Source organism: Protopterus annectens, chromosome 7.part0, assembly GCF_019279795.1.
Source record: "Protopterus annectens isolate FY-2018-M chromosome 7.part0, PAN1.0, whole genome shotgun sequence".
NCBI classification, from domain to species: domain Eukaryota; kingdom Metazoa; phylum Chordata; order Ceratodontiformes; family Protopteridae; genus Protopterus; species Protopterus annectens.
The window spans coordinates 1402256768-1402269785 of NC_056739.1; the positions used below are offsets into that span (position 1 = coordinate 1402256768).

General features: G+C 38.4%; 1 protein-coding gene across 1 annotated transcript in view; it reads right to left on the reverse strand.

The window, feature by feature from the left end:
* Nucleotides 1-13018, reverse strand: part of DOCK3 (dedicator of cytokinesis 3) — a 4843230-nt gene that overhangs the window by 806033 nt on the left and 4024179 nt on the right. The gene's annotated exons all lie outside the window — the stretch shown is intronic.

The window sequence follows — 13018 nt, forward strand, 5'->3', positions numbered from 1 at the left end:
TGTTTCTCATGATGAGACCAAAACTAACATCTGATCTCCAGCTTTGAACTCCATGGTCCTGGCATTTCTATTGCAACCCCTTGTAATGTAACCTCAGCTTTTTATGTGTTCTTTTATGACAAACATCACTACTTTCAGCCTATTTATTAAGTTGGTGTAGTGTTCTATGACACTTTCAAATGGATTTTTTTCTTCTTCTTCTTTACAAGTTTCTCTGAGAAGACCTAAAAGGATGCTGTCCATATAATAACTCAAAAGGACTGAATTCTATCAATGCCAGTGGCACTTTTCTAATGGTAAACTGGAGGCAACTGATGCACAGAATCTTTTTTTTTCTGTTTAGCTCCTTTATTTTTGACTAAACAGGAGTATGATTGAGGGTATGTTCAAACATATCTTGTTCTTCAGGATACACTACTCTCTCCTTTCTTTGTATTGTTTTCCATCCATCACAATGTGAGTGAAAAATACCTCAATTTATTTTTATTCTCTAGTCTAGGCTGTTCACCCTCTGCAAAGAATTTATCTTAACTTTTACTTTCCTAACTTACAGATACTTGCAGTCAACAGCCTTCCCTTATTTGAGTTTTTTGTCTTACACTGACAGAAATAAGTTTAGCATTCTTACCACATGTAATTCCACCCTGTTATGTTACACTGATGAAGTCTTTCTTATTATATGTTGACAGGTTCAGAGCAAAGATGCCTTTTTAAGCCTAGCCATATTTTCCCATTTGTAAATGAATGTATACATTAATCAAGGGCAAATCATTTGGGCTGATCATATTTTATGTCACCTGTCCAGTCAGGATAAAACAGAGGGATGGTTGTGGGTTCAGTTCAAGCAGCTTTATTAGATACAAACAAATCAGGATTGATGCTTAGTAACTTAAACTTAAATAAACTTATAAACAAACTGACTACTGCACTCAAACATGTTAACACTCTGGCTGTTCACTCAAAATGGCACTACTGCCTGGACGTGCTCTCTATTTATACACACATGCCCTCACTTTGAAATGCTTCTTAAAGTCACAACACACACTCTGATCTACAGGATATGTTACTCAGGGGCATATAGCTATGCTAAGGTGGCAGAGCATTTACAGGCTGTCTCTATCCAATAGGTACACAGGTGTCAGTCCAGGAGTACATTTCGGTTTCCTCACTCATTGGTCAAGGTTGCATTTGAATATTGACAAGTTTTTCCTTCTCAGCACTAACCTACTGTTTAAAATTTTCCATGTCTGTATTTTTTCTGTTTTAACCAATGGAAAGTCAGATTTCTTCTCAGGAACATTTTTTCTATACTTTCTAATTTAACGTCCTTGAAGAACATCCTCTCAGTGACTGAGTTCTTAGTACCTGTTATGCTAGTCATTTCTACTTTCTACTCTCTACTCTGCAACACTTTCAGGCTACAGCAATGCTTTTATGCTTTTCTTTATAACACTTTCAAACTGCATTATCTTATTATGTGACTCCCTTCTTTCTATTAGTTCTGTTCTTTTCAGCCTGCTCTGCCATATGCGGGTATGTTGACATATGTCTTTAAATGGTGTAGCTTCTTCCTTTTTCTTTATCCTTACCAAAATCTGTGTACCTTTAGGGATTTTTAACATTAGACCTTTATCCTTCTTGGCGTCATACATTATTTTATTTATTTATTTATTTATTATTTGTTTACCGGGAAAGTACGACTGGAACAGAGCCCATTTTCAGTGGAGGCATGGGGAGAAATGCTCCAGATGCTTGTCTTATAAATGTGTCTAGTGGTCTCTCCCTCCCCCTTTTTCCAGGTTAGGCAGAGGTGTATCTGTAGGTTTATTCAGTTGCTAGCTGTCTTCCCCACACTGATAAGGTGGTCTGTCAAAAGGAATACATACTTCTCAGTGCCTCCAGAAATCTTTAAAACTGGAAAATCATTATTTCTATAGCATGTTAATCTGGGAAGCAAATAGTAGGATTATAAATCTTTCTTAACACAGTCTGCACTTCTCTTTGTGTAATGGGATACTCTTTCTTACAGAATGCAGATGAATGCAACCATGTTTTTTTAGTAAGGGTCTTCTTTTTTTACAAACACACTGCACCTGTGTAAGCATAATAATACTGTCTGAGTCTATTAGTCCTTGCAGATCCCTACCATCACTTAAAACAGTATACTTATTTCATTCTGAAACAGCAAAAAAGCAGAAAGCTGACTCAATCAATTCCACAGGCTCAACATCATTGCTAGTATGCTTTTCACTGGTTACAGTTTTCAAGGGTAGAGCTATGCTACAGTACAAAATCTAGTTGTGTGACCCCTTACCGACATTTTAAACAGTGCATGTCTACAGCTGATACTTGCTGTTATAAAAACTTGACAAGGCTTTACCATAGGTGTATGCTTTTCAGTTTTAAAAATGTTTAATTGTGTAACAACCTCTCTATGAGTACAGCAAAATTTTCAGTATACCTAGGGTGCGTTTGAAATCTCCCCTTTCTTAAAGAAGCAGGGACTGCATTTTTAAATTTATCAGTGACTAATACTTTTATAATTTTACTTTCAGTATGCTGACCTTCTGCACCAAGACTTAGTTTAAGTTGTTGTGTCTTTCGGTTGAGATGTATTATTCAGTCCCCTCAGTAACCATGAAAGCCTTTAAAGGTTCACCTGTTACTGACATGATTCTAACCCAATCATTCCGGTCTCATCCCTCTTGTTGGGTGTAGTGTTTGAATGCCACAAAGTATGCTTTGAGGTCTTCCTGCCTTGTCAGTTGATAAAGAGGTGGAACTATCTTTGGCAGCAATATGGACATGATCACTCACATCCCCTTGGCTGCAACAGTAATACTATGAAGCAGCTGCTCCATGGCTGCCATCTTGGCATAGGAGCAGTCACACATATACTCCACAAAATTCATAGTCCATAACATAGGACTGCTGTTTTCTCCAACTGGGGAAAAATCTGCTCATCTAATGGTCTTTTATGAAGTGAAAGGTTATTACTCAGGATCCTTCTTGGCAGGAAGCATTATGCAAATATGCCCATGCTCTCCACCAAAGTGGTATAAAATAATGTGGCTCACACCATTAGGCCATAAAATAGTGAAAGTTTATTGAATTGAAGGAAAACTACTAGTGTTGACTTATCTTGTATTTACAGGTAAAGTAAGAAAAGCAATATAAAGGACTTTTTCTGTTACTCCCAATAAAAAAAAAAAATATCAGCATTAACATAGTACAAAGGTGCATTCAACAAGTATTCTTCTTTCCGGATCCCTAATGGATGGTGTCAATACTTCTTCAAGTTATTCTAGACATCTTATCCTTTTCCAGAACAATTGCCTAGAACTGCAGTTTCAGGCATAAACTCCCTCTGAATCAATAGGCCATCTACTCTGACTATAGGGCCATAGTCCTCCATTCGTACACCATTTTAATGGAATTGTTGCTCATTAATAATGATTCTTGTCAGAAGCATCTCTAGCAAGTACAAAAATGTAACTGCCTTAAAGAAATAATACTAATTACAGTCATAGTTTTCAACCATCCATTTCCAAAATGAGGAACACTACCTTTCATAATGTGGAACAAACATACCTCTCAACCTGGAAACATCAAAAATCTGGATAAAGGCCTATGAAAAATAGGTACAAATCTGTATGCTGATTAACATAAAATTTGCATACATAATTACACAACCCCGGCCACTCCAATGGAATTGTGGGATACCAACTTTCAAACGCAAACTGAAGAACAGACAACCAAAATATGGCCCCAGAGACCTGTAGTAAATGACTGCACTGTGGGGATACATGTGCATTGGCTACTTATATTTTTATTATCCTTCTCCTCCTAATTATTTTTTAAACTACATTGATATGACAGGTAAATTAACCGTCACGCAACTAGCATTCTAATCCAGTTCATGGAAGAATTTATATGGAGATAGGTACTATAAAATTACAGTGAGATGCCCAGAGTGACACTAAATCCATCCTATTCAAAGGCTACATGCATTCAGCCACATAATCCACTTCAGGGTTATGGAGAAGATGGAGCCTACCTATACTCACCAAGTTCCAAGCAGAGGAACCTATCCTGAACAGGGTGCCAACCCATAACAGGACACACACAAGGTCTAAGAGAACGCAACACAGACAATTTATAGGAATACTAATTTAGATGCACAAAAAGTACTTTACTTTTGTTAACAGATATTCACACTGCAATGGCCCATTTACAGGAGAGGTGGCAGGGAGGAAAAAATACAAAATAAAACACAAAACAATACTTTGTAGTCAAAATATTACCCACACTACACTCTTACTAAAAGTCGTAGTGTATAAAACTAAACATGCAAAATGCATCGGTGAATGATGTCACCATACTGTCTTCCTAAGAAGAAGGGAGCACTATAAACTAATGAATGACTCATGTAACGCTGTAGAACAACTATGAAAATTAAAACCTGTGTATCGACAGATAAATATGGTTGCATAAACACAACAAAAAGAGAGGATCAGAAAACTTAAAGGATAAAATGACAGAAAAATATACCACATGTCTGGAAAATATTTACATTAGTTACTAACAAAAGAAAAAATGGTCACAAACATCAGGACCACTTTTTCTTATTAGCACTGAGATATGGGAAATTATAGCAAAAGTATGAGAAGGTCAAAGAGATTTACTTAATATCACCATATAAATGTGTTTGTGCTTTTTAAAACAAGTACTGGCAACAACATGAAAAAGTGTTTATCCAAATTATAATAATGGAGACCTGTGAAAACAAAATGCAACTACTGTCAAATAGTTAAACTGCCTGCACAACAAAAAACTTATTACCCAACAAACACTGCTATAAAAGCTGAAGATTTCAATTCGCAAAGTGGACAGTGTTACCAACCTCCATTAATTGTATGCAATACCGCTACTGGTCTTAAAAAAAAAAATGTTAGTACTTCATAGGTTCATAGGTAGATACTAGGCTATCTGCCCTAGGGCATTTATAAGCCTAGCCAGAGTGTATTTGGCTTCCGCCTCCCTATTAGATTAGCCTACTGTGCCTCTGTAAATAGGTCACAGAAGGTACCCTTTTAAGATTAGTTTACAGTGCCTCTGTCTAGCAGGGACACAGAAGAGATCCCAGGGGTGAATTTGCGATTTCCCATCCATGTGTCCAGATTTCGCTTGAAGAGGGTCAGCGAGGGGCTATGTCTAACATGAATTGGAATTCTATTCCAGAGTGAGGGGAGCCTCTGGGAAATGACTCTGTCCCTCCAGCATGTCCTATTTATTTTTGTGCTGAGGTTTAGGTCCCTGGAGCGTGTAGCTCTAAGGGACTTGGGTTTTTTGAGGTGGAGCATGTCCATTAATTTTGGGTTTGACATGGCTTTGTATGTCAGGCATAGATTGCCTCTGAGTAGGCGGTAAGCAACTGAGTAGAGCTGGAGTTTCTTTAGTCGAGCTGCATAGGACATCTGTTTGTAGCCCATGATCCTCTTGGTGAGGTACTTTTGGGGTCTCTCTGGTTGCTGCAGGTGTCGGGTAAGGTACATCCCAAAAGGGGCATTGTATTCAATTATGGGCCTGATGAGTGACAAGTACAGGGGCACAATGACCTTTCTTGATCTAGATGCGAACCCTTTCGTGATAAGGTGGGCTATATAGAAGGTCTTTCTAACCACTTTGGCAACGTTATTATCAAAAGAGAGATTACTATCTACATTGGTCCTCAAATCTCTAATTACTTCTTCCGTACTTAATGGATTACCACCTATGTGGTAATTTGTGGGCACCTTGTTTTTCCCAAAGGGGATGAGTATGCACTTTTTAGCATTTAGCTTGAGGCCGTGGCTCTGGCACCAAGCATCCGTCTCTGTGAGACCCTTTTGGAGGATGCTTGTGTCAGCTGGAGATTCGATTATGGCCCCCAGTTTGCAGTCATCTGTGAACTTTGTCAGCCATAATCCCCCCATGTTAGCCTGAACCTCAGAGAAGTATATACCGAACAAGAGAGGTCCCAGAACTGAGCCCTGTGGGATGCCACTTGTAACTGGTTTGGATTCGGACATGTCACTTGTGATTCTGACCATGTGGGTTCTATCTCTGAGCCACTTTGCAACCCATCTTGTGACATAGGGGTTGATATTTAAGCTGGTAAGCTTATTTATGATGCCCGAGTGGGGTATTATGTCGAAGGCTTTTGCGAGGTCCAGGTAGGCTGTGTGGACTACCTTGCCCTCATCTATGGCTTTGGTAACTGTTTCAAAGAAATCAACTAGGTTTAAGAGGCAAGATCTGCCCTTAACAAAGCCGAATTGGGTATCTCCAGTGTCTGGAGGCTCCCAATGTCTTTGTTTATGAGTTCCATGATAATATGCTCCATAGCTTTACAGACCAAACTAGTCAGGTTTATGGGGCGATAGTTTCCGGGGTCCGTTGTGGCACCACCTTTGTGGAGTGGGACCACTGTAGCTGTATGCCATTCTTTGGGTACATATCCTGTAGTAAGGCTAAGTTTGAACAGTGACTTAATGTGAGGGTTCAGTTCTTCTTGGAACTCATGTAAGACACAGCCTGGGACACCGTCCGGTCCCATAGATGCTGTGTTTTTTGCTTTGTAGAGGGCAGCTTTCACTTGTGCATCTGTGATGTCAGGGAGGTTACATTCAGTTGGGACAGGCATTTGCTCCTTTGGGGGGGATGGGGGGGAGAAGTTTGTGCTGAATCTGTCTGCCAGGATGTTGGCTATGTCTGTAGGTTCGGTATATTTTGTACCATTACGCAACAATTCAGAGCATATCTGGGAGTTTCCACCCATGCTCCTGACATAACTAAAGAAGGCCTTGTGATTATCTTTAGTGTTTAGGGCAATTTTTCTTTCGAAACTGGCCTTTGATGATTTTATGAGGGATCGAAGTTTCTTGCTAATACTGATCAGAGATGCCTTCCCTTTTTGGGATTTTGCTCTGTCATGTAGTAGCTTCCTCCTTCTGTTGTATAGCTTATTTATGGCCGGGGTCCACCAGACTGGTCTCCTGTTTTTGGAGGAGTGAGTCTTGGTTTTATTTGGGATAGCATGATCCATGCATTCCTGCAGGTGCTCATAGAATGCATTTGTAAAGGATTCTGTGGATTGGGCTGTATTATCCTCTGGCCCAGGGGCTTTGAAGGATTCCACCTCAGTCTTGAGAAGTGCAAAGTTGGCTTTTGAGAAATTCTTTACAGTGATTTCCTTGGCTGGGGGTAGGGATGGGATATGGATGTCCAGGGAAATTAGTTTATGGTTTGATCTTACCAATGAGGGGTTTACCTCTGGTGTAGAACATAGACTCCCCATGTTGGTGATGACCAGGTCCAATATGTTGTTCCCTCTTGTGGGAGTGGTGACCAGTTGTTCCATTGCATTAGAGTTTATAAATTCAAGGAACCGTTGGGCGAGGGTGTTTGGGCTTGAGTAGTTTTCCCAGTCAATGTTTGGGTAGTTGCATTAAAAGTTGATACAAATCAGTTTACATTAAAGATCCACTCTCATCGCCAAAAACTGTCAGCCAAAAATACCACTTGCACTTAAAAAAAAAATCCATTTTCCACAGTTACAGGGATTCAAACCAGCATCTGTACACACAAATTACACATAGAAGGCATCAAATTAAAGTGCTTCTGCTTAAAACTGTGACAAAGCTTCTCTACACATAAGCAATTCTCTAATGTAAGCTAATCATTTCAGGTTAACTGGTGTCATGCAGATTCGTAACGTAATGTTGCAGAGGAGGAATGCGAAAAAACATTCTGATTTTGTTAAACTATCATGTACAAACTTTCTCACCATTTTTTATATCTTTCACCAAGCAATCAGAAGCTAAGCCAGAGTCAGCGCCCACCAGCTTGTTACCTATTTACATACACTAATGTGATGTGAAATACTTACCATGGACACCTTTCTAGGCTATACTATGCATTCTGATGAACAATGACAACTGTCTGACATCCCCTTTAAACACACATTCATGCACTGTGTATTTGGTTAGTGATTTGGCTGGCAGCACAACACCGTGTTTGCATTTGTATTGGTCTGAGGAGAATATTATTGTGAAGGAGCCTTGATCAGTCTATGGGTACTAAATTTACTGCTGGTGCATGAACCAACGACACACTGTAGAAAGACTGGTGCTGCATAGAATGGAAATAAGAAACCCTTGTGCAGTTGTGTTGTAGCCTGTAACATGTGGAAAAGCCAAAATAAAATGCATATGTAAAAAAAGTACATAAAATAAATAACGGGTTAAACATAACTAAAAGTGTACCGGCTGTTTTTTTTTACTTACCTGGAAGAAAGAAGTGCAAAACAAAACCCGCAAAGTCACAGACCGGTAATGTTAAACTGTAATGTTCCTGACAGGCTGTCTGCATCTGCCTTGTGCTGATGTCATCGTGCACGCCCTGCACGTGATGATGTCCGGAACATTAAAAAAAAAAACCCTGGGAAATTCTGAAATTAAAGGGGCCACTTGGGAATTCGTGGCACCCCAATATTCTGCCCTCAAAACTGGTATTTACCATAGAATTTGGTACATTTGAGAGGAATGGGAACAAACAGGAAAATATGCAACACTTATTAACAGCTTAATAACAACTTCAATTAGGAAGTTCACAGGAAGGAAAAATGTGCAAATTTTACTTATGAAAAATTACTTTGATGAATTAATATGATTCCGTTTTACTTATCATGGATATCAATTACAAATTTTAATAGTGAATGTAAGACAGACCCTTTTAATGTGGAACTTCAAGGAACATGAACTTTTTAAGAACCAAAATTCGGAAAGTTCCTGATAATGAGGTACATGTAAGAGGTATACTTACACTATTTACAATACTCTAGTCACATCAGTGTTATTTACATTTTGTCACTTCACTTTTATGTTTTACATCATACTGTGAGAACTGCCATATTCTATTAAAATATATTAGCAGACACGCGCACACACACACACACACACACACACACACACACACACACACACACACACACACACACACACACACACACACAAACACACACACACACACACATACACACACACAAATAGAGACGCATTGCACCCCTGCTCAAAATATCTTGTCACTGATCTTCTACATGCAACATATACTAAGCAAGCATTTTACTAAATGTCAGCAAAACTATGCTGAAGAATGACATATTCCAAATGCTGGGCAAGGTCAGTGGTTGCTGATGACTTCAAAGCAAATTGGGTTGCAGGAAGCAAACAAATGGGTGGGGATAACTTTGATGAGGTGGGGCTATATTACAGCAGGTCAATGACTATTTAACTGTGATCAAAGAACAGCCACGTTCAAATATGTCCATCCACAGACTGCAGCAGTACCACTCATTCTACCCTGTTTAGTGATTGTGTATACCTCAGACATTATGCAATCAATAGGGCTGGCTTCAGGCAAAATGGAGTGCTAGATAAAGGACCCCATTGTACTCTTTTTGTACACGTTATACCATCCTTGGCCTAACACCATCCAAATAGATTACTTTTTTCTTGTTTTCCCACACTTTGTCTTACTCTTTATCTTTTATCTCCATTTCAGCACATACTAGCTGGCCAAGACTGCAACATAATATCAGTGGAGGAAGCAAATTAGGTTGTGGTTTAAATCACAGGGTTATAGATGTTCTGTGGTGCATTAATGAATTTTTTTCCAACCATGTTATCCAATGATGACCAAAACAAAATCACAAGAAAAGACAGAACTTCAAACTTATTTTTAATTTCAAAGAAGAAATAATTTATGCAAAAAGCTCAATGTTCAAAGCTGAGAAAACAGAAATTTCCAATAAACTGAGAAAACAAATGTTTACAAAGATATATTAATCATATCTGGGAATAGTGCCTCCCACCCTACCCCCCAACAATATAGCCACCTTCTGTGTACCTCTCTGTTATTAATACTGGAGTGAAGGTGACAGAACTAATAGCCACATGCATATGTTTTAAGCTGTTGCTGTCATACATAATTACAGCATACATCCTAAGACGTATCCCTAAATGACAGTCACCTTCTGTATACTCATCTGATGCTAGACTAGGAATACAGTAAAAGAACAAATGACAACATGAAATAAATTTAACCTAATTGCTGTCAGGCATATATATATATATATATATATATATATATATATATATATATATATACATACATACACACACACACACACACACACACACACACACACACACACACACACACACACACACACACACACAGCATGTCACCTTACCCTACCCAAAAAGATAGCTTCTTGCATGCATGTCTTGATGTTTAATTGAAAAGAAAGTAATTATTATTATTATTACTACTACTACTGTTATTATTATTATTATTACAATATCACAGTAATGTATTCCATCTTCTTGACCCTATAAAACACACTGCTTCTACACACATTACAGTGACCTTATATGCATACATCTGAGATTTAATTGTGAGGAAAAGTTAAACAAATAATGGCCACACTTTTAACAAGTCTAGCCCAAGTTACAGCAACCATCTGTACACACTTCTGAGCAGGGCTGGTTTTACACTGGTGGCCCAGGAACAAATTGAGGATGAAGCACCTTAATAATGTGGCGTCATATCCTCCATATACAGCCGAGGGTCTTGACAGGAAACCAGAACACCTGATAAAATCCACTCAGAGACAGGGAGAACATGCAACTGTCATGTAGAAGAGTCACAGCCAAGAACACAACCAGTACACAGTGCTTTGCGATGGCAATGGTACTCAGTCTGCCACTGTTCCAATGATCAGCTGTTATCATATACAGCTTAATCAAAACTCCACAGATAGCCACTTATTGTGAACAATGGTGATATCTGACTGTGGTAAAAAGTAAAAGAAATTATGGCTAACCTATTTTTAGTTACACTGCAACAACCCCTACAAATACTAATTTATGCTCACATACAGTCCCTGTACCCACCATTTACAGCCACTGAATGGACTTGATTGTGTTAAAAATAGCAAGATAAAAATATTCTGTGTGGCTTCAAAAAGACGCAGACTAGTTCTGCAAAGCCAGAATAATGAACATTTAATCTGATCAAATGACACAGGGTCAGTTACAATAATCCACATGCAGTCCCCATACCAAGCAATTATATCCACTTTGTTGACTGTGCACGTCTTAGATGTCTGACTGTGATAATTATGACAAGAAAATGTAATTTTATTGGGAAGCCACAGGCTGAAATTATGACAACAGATGCTGATGCCTATAAAGGAATAAAAAATTGTAATTAATTTCATGCTGCTATAAAATGCCAGGGCCTTATGTGTTGGCACCCTGTCCAATTTCAAAACAGAAATATTTTTTTCCTAAGTAGAGTCTCATTTACAGCAGATCTATAGGATTCCATACAAAACACGTGCAAAAAATATCCATGTTGTATATTACTAGCTGACATTTTGAGCTAGTATAATTCAAAACTAAGGTGATGCTTTTTGGTACCTCACAAACACTAAATGAAACTACCTTTGCATTAGGAAATATAGACAGCAATATCATCCCACTTGAAAACACCAACTCATTCAAATACCCAAGTCTTTGGCTTGACAGAAAGCTCAACTTTCAACTTCATATCCAAAAAGACAATGTCAAAATACATTAAACACATAGAAAATCTTCCAACTTATCTGCAGCAGGGGGAGAGGCCATATGGAAAGGCATTTTTCTGTCCCAGTTAGAATATACTCCATCTACTCAAACCACTTTCTCAAAGAAAAAATTTACAACCTTACAGTCAGCTACCAACAAAAATTGCAGTTTTATAACCCTTGGCCCCAGATCTGAACATCACTGTTCTCTAGTCAAAAGGCAAACTGGCTACCCAGCAAATAGGTCCTCCTCAGCTCCCTTCAGTTCAACCTTTTAATCCAAACACCTTCAGCTAACTGACTGGCAGATTTACAAAAGAGAAAATATTCTATACCCTCAGGTCAAAATGAAAAACTGCCCAACACAACCAAAAATGTAGCAACCATATCTTCTTCATCCTTTCCCCCAAAACAAGGCAATCCTTACTTCCCACTATAAGGGAATGGAACAATTACTTTAACATAAGCAAGTCCCTTAAAGTTTATTTGGCAATAAAAGCCAAATGCCTTTTTCCCTAATGGCAATATTACTTTATTCTAAAAACTAAATTTTTTTTTTTATTTCTACCGGTCCCTATTCATCATCTACTCTTCTAACTACATGCATTGCTTCAACTGTCTACCCTTACCAAATCTCACACCTTACCTACCCCATCATTAATCTCCATGCCTTTCCTGTTCTAATCCCTTCAATCATTTCTAGCCATCAACAACAATTTCATTGTGCATGTTGATAACGTGTTTGTTGTTTATTTGTAGTGTGTTCCTGTAACTTATTCAAGCTGGGTCTGAAATGGGTCCGTTTGGATTAGTGCTATACGGCAGTTAACAACTGTAACTATGTTTATACAGAAAGACTTGAAGAAGGAGGACTACTGTGAAACCAATGAGAAGGGATATACAGAAAGACTTGAAGAAGGAGGACTACTGTGAAACCAATGAGAAGGGATATACAGAAAGACTTGAAGAAGGAGGACTACTGTGAAACCAATGAGAAGGGATATACAGAAAGACTTGAAGAAGGAGGACTACTGTGAAACCAATGAGAAGGGATATACAGAAAGACTTGAAGAAGGAGGACTACTGTGAAACCAATGAGAAGGGAAGAGTCAGGGGCACAAAACGAAGATGGCCTAAATATTTGGTATTTGCTAACTTTTTTTCTTATTCTGTTTCCTAATCTATATAAATTAGTTGTATTTCACTGCAGCAACCTCTTTTTTTTTCACACATAAAGAATATAGTTAATCAACTTTTGGAGATTAACATATTTACTATCTCGTGTCTTAATACTGGAGAACAACATTTACTATCTTGTGTCTTAAGAATGTCCTGTTAAGGACTGTC